General features: G+C 43.9%; 1 protein-coding gene across 1 annotated transcript in view; it reads left to right on the forward strand.

Annotated features, from left to right (window-relative positions):
* Nucleotides 1-16,921, forward strand: part of HDGFL3 (HDGF like 3) — an 87,036-nt gene that overhangs the window by 23,451 nt on the left and 46,664 nt on the right. The window lies entirely within an intron of this gene.

Raw genomic sequence — 16,921 nt, forward strand, 5'->3', positions numbered from 1 at the left:
ATGTGGCATTGAGGCAGGTTTGAGGGCAATGAAAGGGTGCTTTTCCCAGTCCTTTATCCTAGCAGAGATGCTCATCAGGTGCCTAATGAGGCCAGCATGTGGGAAAATGTGGGAAGTCTGGATATAAGGAAACAGAATAGTCGGAGCTCTCCCTGGGAAACAGCATGTCGCTGTAGGGGGAGACACTCGGGCCCTGTTGAGGAAGCACACACCTGGAGCTGTGAGTGGCCCAAGTGACAGTGTGAACTGTGAGTAAAACAGGTTGAAGGGGTGCATGTTTTATGCTGGCTGAGGGTAGTCTGTGACCAGACGGTCTAGGACTTTGGTTTGTTCCTGAGTTATGTTTTTGTTTAACCTGCAACCTGTGAAAATAAAGCAGACAAGTCTGGCACCTCGCCAGCTTAACAGTTGTCCGGCGAGTTATATTGCGAGGAAACGTGTCCCGTGGCAAGTGACCAGGACAATCCCAGAGCTATCCTCGAGTCGGAATGTCACAGTACCTTCACTATTGTCTGTTTATAATAGTCTACTCTCATTTGATGCTTATTGTTACTCGACTGTACACCGTGGTTAACTTTCATTGTTCCTACTATTATTGTACTACCGTTTATGCCTGGCTTGTTTGTATACTTTTGAAAGTCTTAATAAAAACTATTTGTATTAAAAAATAAATAAAAAAGAGAAAAAGAACAGAAGCAGTGGCCCCACTTGCCCAGTTCCTCACCTTTAGCTCCTTTGCAGGATAGTTGGGTTCTCAGGAGCATGCCTGCTGAAATTTGTACAGTAAGGGTTCGTTCACATGGGCGGATTACCTGTGGAATTTCAGCAGCATATTTGCTGTAGAAAGTCTGCTGCGGATTTGGCTACCATTGACTTCAATGGGTCAGCAGAAAATCCGCAGTAGATGTAGATTTGCAGATTTTCCTTCAGACCCATTGAAGTCAATGGAAGCAAAATCCACTGAGGATTTTTCACAGCAAATACGATGCAGAAATTCCACAGGTAATCCTCCTGTGTGAACGGACCCTTAAAGTATATTCACATGATGGAATTTCCGCAATTTCGCAGAAATTCTGTTCAGCAAAGCTTTTTGAGAGGAATTCCGCAGAAATTTTGGTGGAATTCACATGGGCGAATGTCTGCACAGAAAATTTATGTACACTTGTTGGTGACCCCTAGTTCCTTGCAGTCACAAACAACTTTGCTAGACGATACAGGGCTGGACTTACTAACAGTTTCCATTCCGGTTGACTCCCATAAGTATCTATTTGTGTATTCTTGACGATGTTGTGTAAAAGGAACATGTCTGTTATGTTTTTTGCGTACCTTATACACTTCTGTTATATTGCATAAATCAAAATAAAGAATTGATAAAAAAGAAAATTTCTGTGCGGACATTCACCTGACAGTGGAGCATCGGCAGCTTTTGCTGTCGATAGGATCGCTCAGAAAACCACTATCTCATACACATCAATACATTTCCATGCGGAATCTGTAGAAAGAATAGACATGTCTATTTTTTCTGTGGATTCCGGAATTGGGATTTTTGCGGCAGAAATCTGTCACGGAAATTGTGCCATGTGAACAGTGCAGCAGAATTTCATTGAAATCAATGGGACTCTGCTGCACGGAAATTGCACGGTGTGAACATACTCTAACTCTGCCTGGCCACTTCTCTGCAGCTTCATTCACTTGTATGGGATGGCTTTAGGCACAGCCGCCTAAAGTTATCACACAGAGCTGAAGAGGTACCAGCTGCTGTGGTTGTGTGCTTTGGTTTGGTTGTGTTATCTATACAGTGGTCCCTCAACATACGATGGTAATTCGTTCCAAACGACCCATCGTTTGTCGAATCCATCGTATGTTGAGGGATCCGTGCAATGTAAAGTATAGGAAGCTGTACTCACCTGTCCCCGCCACTCCGGACCAGGTCCTCACCGCTCCCGATGCTGTCCCGGGGGCTCCCAATGCTGTCCCGCTGCTCCGGTGTCTTCTTCGCGATCCTCCGGCTTCTTCTGCATCTTCTGCAGGGTCCGGGCCTTGCTTTCTGGTGACGTTATTACGCTGCTGCGCCGGCGTGCGCAGTGACATAATGACGACGCCGGAAAGCGAGGCCCGGACCCTGGAGAAGATGCGGATGACGCCGGAGGATCGCAAAGTGGACCCGGAGCAGTGGGAATAGGTAAGAGAACCGGCCCGGGATGCTTAAACTGCTATCCGACAGCAGCTTAAGCATTTTGCGCAGTCGGATAGCAGTTAATGCGATGGCCCCAACATATAAAAACATCGTATGTCGATGCTGACATCAACATGCGATGGCCTCTGAGAGGCCATCGTATGTCTATTTTATCATATGTCGGGGCCATCGTAGGTCGGGGGTTACTGTATATGCAAATTTATAGAGAACAGTGCAGACCTCATAGAAAGCACATTTCACATGGACAGGCAGGATTGTAGCTGCTCAGCCCTGTGCTTTTTCAAAGGCACTGTTATCTATATATGTAAATACATAGATAAGAGTGGATACCTCTGAACAAGCTCACTTCACTTCAGCAGCTTGTTTGTATTGGGGATAACTTTGGAATCTTGGTAACCATACTTTTCATGTGTGGTTGTCATAATCAGTTATCTTCTCACATCGCAGATGCTTATACATACTGGTGTGCTCACATTAGGCGGGACTGAGCTGTCACTCCAAAGAAAACATCCTGCCCCCAGTTTGAATTATGGAACAGAGCTGACAGCGTGGGACACAGGTAAATTGCAAACTGGGTATACACCTTTAGGGCTCATTCACACAGACTGATCAGCAGCGTATTTTACAATGGACCCTACAGTGCTGCCCCCTCTATGTCTGCTCATAGCGGCAATCTGCTGCTACGAGCAGACATGCTGCAATGTGCAAGGTCTAGAGCAATGTGCTAGGTCTAGAGCAGACGTGATGTGTGCGAGTATAGTGTGCATACTGTGCGAGTATACTGCAATGTGCAATCCGCCGCTATGAGCAGGCACAGAGGAGGCAGCACTGTAGGGTTCATAGTTGGTGGATCCGTCCGTGTGAATGAGCCCTTAGAGTATGTTCACACGTACATATTTTTGCTGCAGATTTTCTCCTGTAGATTTTGTTGCCCATTGACCTCAATGGGTAGCAAAATCTGCTGAAGGAAATCTTCTTCAGCAGAAAATATGCATGTGTGAACGCACCCTTAAGCGATCCGTGAATACATTTGGCTGACAATGTTATGCTAAGTTGATTAAGAGTGTGTACACTTATTTCAACGGGGGGGAAAGTAAGGATAGTTTCATACATCACATACTTTTTGGAATTTTGGTTTTAGGGAATCCATTCTATGATTCTTAAACAAGGTACAGTACAGTGATAGTAAATGGGATTTTTATCAAATCCTAATCATTTAAATGGGAATAAATGAAATATGTCAGACAGTCCGGCAAATGCACAAAAAAAAAATGTGGCACATGTTTGGCGCAAATGCCCAAAAAGCTGCCAAGTCTGTATACAATTCTGCAAATTTTGTTGGATGTAGTTTTTGCAGTGATATGTTATTATTCTGCAGATCAGTATGATTACAGCGATTATCCAATTTGTATAGTTTTTGATACATTAAAGGTCAGATTTTATTATAGGTGAGTGCCAATGATATTTTTCTTTTCCATTTTAATAGCTTTTGTTATGTTTTACTACTTTTCAAAATGTTTTTACTTTATAACCCTTATAACCTATTTTTGTCATCTACAGAACTGTTTATTGGCTAGTTTTGCACTGTGACCTGTAATTCTTATCAGTACCATTGTGGTGTTGATGAGATTTCTTTGGTCGCTTAAATTTGTCTCGGATATGATGTGACAGAAATGAGTAATTCTTACTTTCTTGCATATTTACGCCATTCATCATGTAGTATCAATAACATTACATTTTAAAAGTTCTGACATTTCTGAATGTGGAGATTTCAATTATGTGATTTTGGTATTTTTTTAATTTTATTTCAATCACCCACTTTTATTAGAAAAATGGGAAAAGGGGGTGATTTAAAATGTTTATTTTGTTAAAAACTTTTTTTTTTAGTCCACCAAGGGGATTTTTTAAAAGCAGTCAACCAGCAACCACTGCATATATAATGACTTCTGAGCTCCTTAAAACTCCATATTGGCAGTCATTAAGAGGTTACAAATAGCTCAAATAGAGGGGTATTTCGCTGTGTTGGTGAGTGTGTTGAGTTTTCAGCCCACAATACTGCTTTGGTTTAAAAATGCCACAAATTTTGACACATCCAGCCAAAAAAAATAATTAATTAAGGTACAAATTTTATAACACAGTTTCATACTGTTTCAGATACCGTATTTATCGGCGTATAACACACACTTTTTAGGCTAAAATTTTTAGCCTAAAGTCTACTTGCGTGTTATATGCCGATAAGCCGCTGCAGTTCAATGATTTAAAGCGGGCGCTTTAAATCAATGAACTGCAGCGGCTTTGCAGGTGCAGAGACCTGCCGTCGCTGCCGGCTTCTCGGCCCCTGCCTTTCCTGGGGTCTAGAGCCCTGCTGCCGGCCCTTCTCTCCCCCTGGCTATCGGTGCCACTGCCCCTTCTCTCCCCCGGCTATCGGTGCTGCTGCCCCATTGCCAGCACTGATAGCCAGGGGGAGAGAAGCGGCGTCGGCAATGGGGCAGCAGCACCGATAGCCAGGGGGAGAGAAGGGGCAGCGGCATCCATTTCCGGCACCGCTGCCCCGTTGCCTCCCCCATACGCGGTTGTATAATTACCTGTTGCCAGGGTTGGGTCCGCGCTGCTTCAGGCCTCCGGTGTGCATCCCCTGCATCGTTGCTATGCGCTGCGAGACGCAATGATGTCACTCATCATTGCGTCGTGCAGTGCATAGCAACAACGCATGGGACGCACACCGGAGGCCTGAAGCAGCGCGGACTCGACCCTGGCAACAGGTAATTATACAACCGGGGATGGGGGAGGCAACGGGGCAGCGGCGCCGGCAATGGGTGCTGCTGCCCCTTCTCTCCCCCTGGCTATCGGCGCCGCTGCCCCATTGCCACCGCCGCTTCTCTCCCCCTGGCTATCGGCGCCGGCAATGGGGCACCAGCACCGATAGTCAGGGGGAGAGAACGGGCAGCGGCGCAGATAGCCAGGGGGAGAGAAGGGCCGGCAGCAGGGCTCTAGACCCCAGGAAAGGCAGGGGGAGAGAAGCGGGCAGCGACGGCCTATCTCCCCCTGCCTTGCCTGGGTGTATTGGGGTATACGCATGCACACATACGCACCCTCATTTTACCAAGGATATTTGGGTAAAAAACTTTTTTTACCCAAATATTCTTGGTAAAATGAGGGTGCGTGTTATAGGCCGGTGCGTGGTATACCCCAAAAAATATGGTATTTTATGTAGCAAGGTGCTGAATTAAACAGTGCATAGACTTTATTTTTGACAAAGCATTGAGACATCATGGAGCAAATACTAAAATTAAAGGGGCTATCCATTAAAAAACTTTTTTTTTATATATCAACTGGCTCCAGAAAGTTAAACAGATTTGTAAATTACTTCTATTAAAAAAATCTTAATCCTTTCAGTACTTATGAGCTGCTGAAGTTGAGTTATTTTCTGTCTAAGTGCTCTCTGATGACACCTGTCTCGGGAATCGCCCAGTTTAGAAGCAAATCCCCATAGCAAACCTCTTCTACTCTGTGCAGTTCCCGAGACAAGCAGAGATGTCAGCAGAGAGCACTGTTGCCAGACAGAAAACAACAACTCAACTTCAGCAGTTGATAATTATTGAAAGGATTAAGATTTTTTAATAGAAGTAATTTACAAATCTGTTTAACTTCCTGGAGCCAGTTGATATAAAAAAAAAAGTTTTTTCCTGGAATACCCCTTTAAGTGTGTGGGAAGGAATCCTGATGACATGTTCACGTGAACAAAAAACATGGGGCAGATTTTCAAAACATACACAGAGGAAAGATAGACTAGTTGCCTATAGGTTGCTTCTTTTATTTCCAAGAATGTCTGAAAAATCAAAGAAGCTATCTTATTCTTTTCCTCTGTTATTCTTTTCCTCTGCACAGGTTTTGACAATCTCCCACCACATGTAAAAAAAAATGTCTGACTGACTGCAAAAAATAAAAAATAAAAAATGTGAGACTGCAAGAGCTTTGCCTGGTCTAATAAGTCTTGATTCCAGTTGCAACATTCAGATGGCAAGTTTAGAATTTGCAATAAACAATGTGACAGAATGCATCCTTCCTGTTTTGTATCTACAGTTCAGGCTAGTGGTGTGATTATGTGGAGGACATTTTCTTGGAACACTTTGGGCACCTGAGCACCAATGGAGCAGTGTTTAACGTGACAGCATACCTGCATTGTTGCTGATTATGTCCATTCTTTTATTACCACATTCTACCCATCTTTTGTTGGCTTCTTTTAGCAGGATACTGCACCATGTCACTAAGCTCCCATCATCTCCTACATGACAAGGAGTTCACTGTACTCCAGTGGCCTCCACAGTCATCAGATCTTAATCCAATAGATCACCTTTGGGATGTTGTTGAACATTGGATTTGCACCTTGTAGAGATTATGCCATGAAAAATAAAAACATTTCTGAAGGCTAAAATGGGTTCAAACTGGTACTAGCAAGGTGGTACATACAAAATATTTCTGATCAGAAATTACGAGGGCAGTCATTACTAGAACTATAGATGGCAATGTATTCTGTGCAGCATTCTGACATAAGAATTAACAAGTTTATTTCTTTGGGGTAAGGAATTTCGTGGGGCAGAAAGCTCCATCTTTGAAATTTTGTTGTGTGAACTGTACAGCAGAATCCTATCGACAGAAAGGGGATTCTGTTGCATCAGAATTCCACTCGGAAATTCTGTCCTGTAGATCAAGCCTAAGAAGGAAAAGTGTAAAGGAAAAATTGGATAGTGGAGAGGACATGTAACATTTAAGATATCTAAAATATCTAACATGTAAAATAGATTTTATTTTATAACAACCACCAAGCTTTATTTATGACAGTCTGTTCAACCCCTATATTTAAAATAGCATCTCATTAGATATTTTGCTCCTGCCGTCTTAGTCTGGCATGAGGCAGGTTTAGTTTTGTGGGATTTTAACATGCATTTCAAAGTCTGCAAAGTCTCCAACCTATAGATTCACTATAACCCCTTAAGGACTGAGCCCTTTTTCACCTTAAGGACACAGCCATTTTTTGCAATTCTGACCACTGTCACTTTAAACATTAATAACTCTGGAATGCTTTTAGTTATCAATTTGATTCCAAGATTGTTTTTTCGTGACATATTCTACTTTAACTTAGTGGTAAAATTTTGTGGTAACTTGCATCCTTTCTTGGTGAAAAATCCCAAAATTTTATGAAAAAATTGAAAATTTTGCATTTTTCTAACTTTGAAGCTCTCTGCTTGTAAGGAAAATGGATATTACGAATATTTTTTTATTTTATTCACATATACAATATGTCTACTTTATGTTTGCATCATAAAATTGATGTGTTTTTACTTTTGGAAGACACCAGAGGGCTTCAAAGTTCAGCAGCGATTTTCCAATTTTTCACAAAGTTTTGAAACTCGCTTTTTTTCAGGGACCAGTTCAGGTTTGAAGTGGATTTGAAGGGTCTTCATATTAGAAATACCCCATAAAAGACCCCATTATAAAAACTGCACCCCCCAAAGTATTCAAAATGACATTCAGTCAGCTTTTTAACCCTTTAGGTGTTTCACAGGAATAGCAGCAAAGTGAAGGAGAAAATTCACAATCTTCATTTTTTACACTCGCATGTTTTTGTAGACCCAATTTTTGAATTTTTGCAAGGGGTTAAAAGGAGAAAATTTTTACTTGTATTTGAAACCCAATTTCTCTCGAGTAAGCACATACCTCATATGTCCATGAAAAGTGTTCGGCGGGCGCAGTAGAGGGCTCAGAAGCGAAGGAGCGACAAATGGTTTTTGGGGGCATGTCACATTTAGGAAGCCCCTATGGTGCCAGAACAGCAAAAAAAAAGCACATGGCATACCATTTTGGAAACTAGACCCCTCAGGGAACATAACAAGGGGTAAAGTGAACCTTAATACCCTACAGGTGATTCACAACTATTGCATATGTAAAAAAAAAAATTTTTTTTTCCCTAAAATGCTTGGTTTCCCAAAAGTTTTACATTTTTAAAAAGGGTAATAGCAGAAAATACCCCCCAAAATTTGAAGCCCAATTTCTCTCGATTCAGAAAACACCCCATATGGGGTGAAAAGTGCTCTGCTGGCGCACTACAGGTCTCAGAAGAGAAGGAGTCACATTTGGCTTTTTTGAAGGAAATTTTGCTCTGGGGGCATGCCGCACTTAGGAAGCCCCTATGGTGCCAGGACAGCAAAAAAAAAACACATGGCATACCATTTTGGAAACTAGACCCCTTGGGGAACGTAACAAGGGGTAATGTGAACCTTAATACCCCACAGGGGTTTCACAAATTTTGCATATGTAAAAAAAAAAAATAAAATGTACCTAAAATGCTTGGTTTCCCCCAAAATTTACATTTTTACAAAGGGTTAAAGCAGAAAATACCCCCCAAAATGTGAAGCCCAATTTCTCCCGACTCAGAAAACACCCCATGTGGGGGTGAAAAGTGCTCTGCTGGCGCACTACAGGTCTCAGAAGAGAAGGAGTCACATTTGGCTTTTTTGAAGGAAATTTTGCTCTGGGGGCATGCCGCATTTAGGAAGCCCCTATGGTGCCAGGACAGCAAAAAAAAACACATGGCATACCATTTTGGAAACTAGACCCCTTGGGGAACGTAACAAGGGGTAATGTGAACCTTAATACCCCACAGGGGTTTCACAACTTTTGCATATGTAAAAAAAAAATAAAAAATTACCTAAAATGCTTGGTTTCCCAAAAAATTAAAATTTTTACAAAGGGTTAAAGCAGAAAATACCCCCCAAAATGTGAAGCCCAATTTCTCCCGACTCAGAAAACACCCCATATGGGGGTGAAAAGTGCTCTGCTGGCGCACTACAGGTCTCAGAAGAGAAGGAGTCACATTTGGCTTTTTTGAAGGAAATTTTGCTCTGGGGGCATGCCGCACTTAGGAAGCCCCTATGGTGCCAGGACAGCAAAAAAAAAAACACATGGCATACCATTTTGGAAACTAGACCCCTTGGGGAACGTAACAAGGGGTAATGTGAACCTTAATACCCCACAGGGGTTTCACAAATTTTGCATATGTAAAAAAAAAAAAAAAATGTACCTAAAATGCTTGGTTTCCCCAAAAATTTACATTTTTACAAAGGGTTAAAGCAGAAAATACCCCCCAAAATGTGAAGCCCAATTTCTCCCGACTCAGAAAACACCCCATGTGGGGGTGAAAAGTGCTCTGCTGGCGCACTACAGGTCTCAGAAGAGAAGGAGTCACATTTGGCTTTTTTGAAGGAAATTTTGCTCTGGGGGCATGCCGCATTTAGGAAGCCCCTATGGTGCCAGGACAGCAAAAAAAAACACATGGCATACCATTTTGGAAACTAGACCCCTTGGGGAACGTAACAAGGGGTAATGTGAACCTTAATACCCCACAGGGGTTTCACAACTTTTGCATATGTAAAAAAAAAAAAAAAAAAATTACCTAAGATGCTTGGTTTCCCAAAAAATTAAAATTTTTACAAAGGGTTAAAGCAGAAAATACCCCCCAAAATGTGAAGCCCAATTTCTCCCGACTCAGAAAACACCCCATATGGGGGTGAAAAGTGCTCTGCTGGCGCACTACAGGTCTCAGAAGAGAAGGAGTCACATTTGGCTTTTTTGAAGGAAATTTTGCTCTGGGGGCATGCCGCATTTAGGAAGCCCCTATGGTGCCAGGATAGCAAAAATAAAACCACATGGCATACCATTTTGGAAACTAGACCCCTTGGGGAACGTAACAAGGGGTAAAGTGAACCTTAATACCCCACAGGGGTTTCACAACTTTTGCATATGTAAAAAAAAAAAAAAAATGTACCTAAAATGCTTGGTTTCCCAAAAAATTTACATTTTTACAAAGGGTTAAAGCAGAAAATACCCCCCAAAATTTGAAGCCCAATTTCTCCCGATTCAGAAAACACCCCATATGGGGGTGAAAAGTGCTCTGCTGGCGCACTACAGGTCTCAGAAGAGAAGGAGTCACATTTGGCTTTTTGAAAACAAATTTTGCTCTGGGTGCATGCCGCATTTAGGAAGCCCCCATGGTGCCAGAACAGCAAAAAAAAAAAACACATGGCATACCATTTTGGAAACTAGACCCCTCGGGGAACGTAACAAGGGGTTAAGTGAACCTTAATACCCCACAGGTGTTTCACAACTTTTGCATATGTAAAAAAAAATTTTTTTTTTACCTAAAATGCCTCTTTTCCCAAAAATTTTACATTTTTAAAAAGGGTAAAAGCAGAAAATACCCCCCAAAATTTGTAACACAATTTCTCCCGAGTACGGCGATACCCCATATGTGGCCCTAAACTGTTGCCTTGAAATACGACAGGGCTCCAAAGTGAGAGCGCCATGCGCATTTGAGGCCTAAATTAGGGACTTGCATAGGGGTGGACATAGGGGTATTCTACACCAGTGATTCCCAAACAGGGTGCCTCCAGCTGTTGTAAAACTCCCAGCATGCCTAGACAGTCAACGGCTATCTGGCAATACTGGGAGTAGTTGTTTTGCAACAGCTGGAGGCTCCGTTTTGGAAAACGTGGCGTACCAGACGTTTTTCATTTTTATTGGGGAGGGGGGCTGTGTAGGGGTATGTGTATATGTAGTGTTTTTTACTTTTTATTTTATTGTGAGTTAGTGTAGTGTACTGTTTTTAGGGTACAGTCGCACGGGCGGGGGTTCACAGTAGTTTCTCGCTGGCAGTTTGAGCTGCGGCAGAAAATTTTCTGCAGCTCAAACTTGCAGCCGGATACTTACTGTAATCCTCCGCCCATGTGAGTGTACCCTGTACGTTCACATTGGGGGGGGTGGAACATCCAGCTGTTGCAAAACTACAACTCCCAGCATGTACGGTCTATCAGTGCATGCTGGGAGTTGTAGTTTTGCAACCGCTGGAGGCTCCGTTTTGGAAACAGTGGCATACCAGACATTTTTCATTTTTATTGGGGAGGGGAGGGGGGTTGTATAGGGGTATGTGTATACGTAGTGTTTTTTACTTTTTATTGTGTGTTAGTGTAGTGTTTTTAGGGTACAGTCGCATGGTTCACAATAGTTTCTCGCTGGCAGTTTGAGCTGCGGCAGAAAATTTGCCTCAGCTCAAACTTGCAGCCGGATACTTACTGTAATCCTCCGCCCATGTGAGTGTACCCTGTACGTTCACATTGGGGGGGGGGGAGAAACATCCAGCTGTTGCAAAACTACAACTCCCAGCATGTACGGTTTATCAGTGCATGCTGGGAGTTGTAGTTTTGCAACAGCTGGAGGCACACTGATTGTGAAACACCGAGTTTGGTAACAAACTCAGTGTTTTGCAACCAGTGTGCCTTCAGCTGTTGCAAAAGCTACAACCCCCAGCATGTACGGACATCGGTAGGGCATGCTGGGTCTTGTAGTTATGCAACAGCTGGAGGCATACTACTTTGGCTGGGGATGCTGGGGACTGTAGTTATGCAACAGCTGGAGACACACTGGTTTGCTACATAACTCAGTGTGCCTTCAGCTGTTGCAAAACTACAACTCCCAGCAGTCACCGACAGCCAACGGGCATGCTGGGAGTTGTAGTTATGCAACCAGCAGATGCACTACTACAACTCCCAGCATGCACTTTAGCTGTTTGTGCAAGCTGGGAGTTGTAGTTACACAACAGCTGAAGGTACACTTTTCCATAGAAAAAATGTGCCTCCAGCTGTTGCAAAACTACAAGTCCCAGCATGCCCATAAGGGCATGCTGGGAGTTGTGGTGGTCTGCCTCCTGCTGTTGCATAACTACAGCTCCCAGCATGCCCTTTTTGCATGCTGGTAGCTGTTGCTAAGCAACAGCAAGAGGCTGTCACTCACCTCCAACGATCCAGCCGCATGAGGTCAGTCCCGCCGCCGCCGCTGCTCCTGGGGCCCCGATCCCAGCAGGGACGCGGGGATCGGGGTCCCCAGCACCCGGAGTGCATGTCCCGCACCCGCTCACGTCCTCCGGAAGAGGGGCGGAGCGGGTGCGGGAGTGACACCCGCAGCAGGCGCCCTGATTGGTCGGCCGGTAATCAGGGCAATCGTGACCAGTGCCACCTCACCCCTGCAGGCTCTGGCTGTTCGGGGCCGTCAGAGACGGCCCCGAACAGCCAGTAATTCCGGGTCACTGGAGACCCGATTGACCCGGAATCTGCCGCAGATCGCTGGACTGAATTGTCCAGCGATCTGCGGCCATCGCCGACATGGGGGGGGGCATAATGACCCCCCTGGGCGATATGCCCCGATGCCTGCTGAACGGGGCACCGGCTCCCCTCCAGCTAGCGGCGGGGGGCCGGGATTTGACAGGACGTACTCAAACGTCCTGAGTCCTTAAGGACTCGGAAAAGGGGCCGTTTGAGTACGTCCTGCGTCCTTAAGGGGATAATGTAGACCCCTAGATTCCTTTGTATATAAAGTTTTCTGAAGAATGTCATGCCATGTCCAGCTGATATTTCCATTAAGCCAAATGAAGACCTTACAGGTCCAATATAAGTCAGTGTGATACGTTAGGATCTGTTGTAAAGTGGATGCAGCATCACAGAAGTCAATAATAGGTCTTATTTTTTGTTCACAGCCACGGTATATGTTGGAAATTTCTCCCTTTACATACGAAGAATGTGTAGCCTTACATGCAAATGTATGGCAACTTTTTTTTTGTCTATTAACTTTTTTTTTGTAAAGAAAAGAAAAAATTCATATGTGGTATACTTTTTATATTTGTTATGCCCATCTATATGAAAAGAGTATCAACGTATACTTTTTAAACAAGGTATGCCAATTTATACTGACCAAACATATTTCAAAAAGACACAGTTTGGACACACATTAAGGGTGCGTTCCCAAAGGGCGTATACGCATCGTATTTGACGCTGCGCAAATTTTACGGCAGCAGCAGGAAATATGCTGCGTATCCCTTGCTCACTATACACACAGGGCTTTCCGGCGGCAGCCCTATGTGTGTAGTGAGTTTTGGAGGCGGGGCCATGTGCCGGCGTGTCTGTGACACGCGGCCCCACCTCCAAAACTCACTACACACATAGGGCTGCCGCCGGAAAGCCCTGTGTGTATAGTGAGCGAGGGATACGCAGCGTATTTCCCGCTGCTGACGTAAAATTTGCGCAGCGTCAAATACGATGCGTATACGCCCTGTGGGAACGCACCCTAAAGGAGATGTCCGATGAGGACTTTTCCTATTTCATCCTGCACTGGCTGCAAAAAAAGAGAAAAACATTTTCACCTACCTCCCTACATTGAAGCGCCGTTTGACATACCGGGCTAAGGGAAGTAGGAAATAGACAGCGCTCCCGACCCATCAGCTGTTGCGGAGCTCTGGGAGAACGTAGGAAGGTAAGTGAAAGTTTGTTTTCTCTTTTTTTTTTTTGCAGCCCGGGCAGGATAGAATAGGAAAAGTGCGCACCCGATATCTCCTTTAAGACAAATAATTAACACTGTGGTTGGTGCCACTCTATTGTCATATTACAGGACCTGTATATCTTTGTCCTGACATCCATTAACCTTGAGGTGGGTGATTCTCTTTACCACGTATGAACCCATTCAACAAATATATCAGGAGCATTTCCTTACATATATGCTGAACATGGACAAAAAACAGTTGTTAAACACCATTTATTTCTGGCCCTTTTTGTGAATACCTCCCTCCTTCAGTCCCATATCACTAAACCTCTAACACTCAAAATCTGGGATGATTAAATTAAATATTTTTCCAGTGTATTTCCTTGAACCTTTCTTTATTTATCCCCCCCCCCCCCCCCCCAGTTCAATACACTCTACCCTTTACATCCTCTTGTTGTGACATTGATGGGTTCCCTTCACTTTGCATTAAAAGTTTAATGCACACTTTCAGTAGTTCACAGCTTAACGTTCTTTTGGTCAACAGCCATCTCCCTCGTTCCTCACATACACATGAAAGGCTAGATGTTCCTGTATTCTTGATAGAGAGAAGAGGAGTAAGCTACTGCCAGCTGGCGGCGGCTTATCGCTCTGAGTACAAAACGGTCGGGCAGGTAATATCCAGCATGCTCGATTCCTCTATCTCTCAACAATATCTAATGGAGGAGACTTGGTATGCCCACTTACACATGAGACAGTATGCTGGTCCTGCCAAAGTCAGCGAGTTTGGAAGACTTGGCTAACATGTATAAGGACCTTAAACAGTACCTGTAATTTGCAAAAACTTTTTATATAACATAGATGATAACATATTAATATTTGTAATAGACATTGGTTGAAAAATGTGTATATTTTTGATTGAAAAAATACTGTCTTGTCCCTGTAGCTATTGCCTGTGTGTCTGTGCAGAGATGACATGCAGGAAGTGAGGGCGGGACAAGCAGGGGTCTGTGCAGGCTCCTGGCTTGCCAATCATTCTGCTGTATGAGTCGGGGGCATGTCACAAACCCTCGCTGCACAGAGCCCTGCTTGTCCTCACTGCACAGAGTCCTGCTTGTCCTCACTGCACAGAGCCCTGCTTGTCCTCAGTGTACAGAGCCCTGCTTGTCCTCAGTATACAGAGCCCTGCTTGTCCTCAGTGTACAGAGCCCTGCTTGTCCTCAGTGTACAGAGCCCTGCTTGTCCTCAGTGTACAGAGCCCTGCTTGTCCTCAGTGTACAGAGCCCTGCTTGTCCTCACTGCACAGAGCCCTGCTTGTCCTCACTGCACAGAGCCCTGCTTGTCCTCACTGCACAGAGCCCTGCTTGTCCTCACTGCACAGAGCCCTGCTTGTCCTCAGTGTACAGAGCCCTGCTTGTCCTCAGTGTACAGAGCCCTGCTTGTCCTCAGTGTACAGAGCCCTGCTTGTCCTCAGTGTACAGAGCCCTGCTTGTCCTCACTGCAAAGAGCCCTGCTTGTCCTCACTGCACAGAGCCCTGCTTGTCCTCACTGCACAGAGCCCTGCTTGTCCTCACTGCACAGAGCCCTGCTTGTCCTTACTGCACAGAGCCCTGCTTGTCCTCACTGCACAGAGCCCTGCTTTAACCACAAAATATATAATTTTTTTAACCAATGTATATTACAGCAAAAGGTGTGCAGCTCAACAACACAAACTGACAGGAGAACCGAGGTTAACTGAGGGGCACTAGATACCCAAGTGCCTAGAGAAATTCAGATGAGTAGGTAAAAAAGGGAGTTCAGTCCTCAGGTTCCACCTGGTTGGGATATGTGGAGGGGGAAGTGTTTTGAGAGTGGGGAGGGAGAAGGAGTGAGGGAGGGATGAGAAAGAAAGAAAGAAAGAGAAAAGAAAAAAAGGAAGCCGGGAAAAAGAGAAAGAAAGGGGGAAAATTGAATATAGAGATGAGGGAAAGGAGTTAGGAAAATCAAGATTGAACCATAAAGTTTGAATAATTAATTTATTTGTACTGTGTGATAAAACAATCATCTGGCACAAAGTAACCATTATAGACAATGGATAAGATTGCTAATCAACTGCCACATGTTACACTAAGGGGTTACTCTTTTTAGCAAATTTCATTATTCTTTTAGCTCATTGATATATGTGATCTTTTTATTACTATTAGGTAATACATTTGATATATGTGATTTTTTTTTACTATTATTTATTATTCTGTATATTTGTGTGTGGAGGAGGCAAACGCAAGGGCCCTGCGCCACACCTTCTTTCACCTAAATTTTGTTTTATCACACAGTACAAATAAATGAATTAATATTCACACTTTATTCACACTTTATGGTTTAATCTTGATTTTCCTTACTCCTTTTCCTCATCTCTCTCTATTCTTTCTTCGACCCCCCCCCCCCCTTTCTCTCCCTTTTTACCGGCTTCCTTTTTTTTCATCCATAAAATCACATTGTCTGATTTAAAAGAATGTATTTGCAAATTATGGTGGAAAATAAGTATTTGGTCAATAACAAAAGTTCATCTCAATACTGTATTATATACCCTTTGTTGGCAATGACAGAGGTTAAACGTTTTCTGTAAGCCTTCACAAGGTTTTCACACACTGTTGCTGATATTTTGTCCCATTCTTCCATGCAGATCTCCTCTAGAGCAGTGATGTTTTGGGGCTGTCGCTGGGCAACACAGACTTTCAACTCCCTCCAAAGGTTTTCTATGGGGTTGAGATCTGGAGACTGGCTAGGCCACTCCAGGACCTTGAAATGCTTCTTACGACGATGCTCCTTCGTTGCCTGGGCGGTGTTTGGGATCATTGTCATGCTGAAAGACTCAGCCACGTTTCATCTTCAATGCCCTTGCTGATGGGAGAGTTTTGTTTTTTTCTCAAAAATCTCACGATACATGGCCCCATTCATTCTTTCCTTTACATGGATCAGTCGTCCTGGTCCCTTAGCAGAAAAACAGTCCCAAAGCATGATGTTTCCACCTCCATGCTTCACAGTAGATATGGTTTTCTTTGGATGCAACTGAGCATTCTCCTCCAAACACAACGAGTTGAGTCTTTACCAAAAAGTTCTACTTTGGTTTCATCTGACCATATGACATTCTCCCAATCCTCTTCTGGATCATCCAAATGCTCTCTAGCAAACTTCAGACGGGCCTGGTCATGTACTGGCTTAAGCAGGGGGACACATCTGGCACTGCATGATTTGAATCCCTGGTGGCGAAGTGTGTTACTGAGTATAGCCTTTGTTACTTTGGTCCCAGCTCTCTGCAGGTCATTCTATAGGTCCCCCGGTGTGGTTCTGGGATTTTTTCTCACCGTTCTTGTGATCAATTTG

Source organism: Hyla sarda, chromosome 4, assembly GCF_029499605.1.
Source record: "Hyla sarda isolate aHylSar1 chromosome 4, aHylSar1.hap1, whole genome shotgun sequence".
Taxonomy (NCBI): Eukaryota; Metazoa; Chordata; class Amphibia; order Anura; family Hylidae; genus Hyla; species Hyla sarda.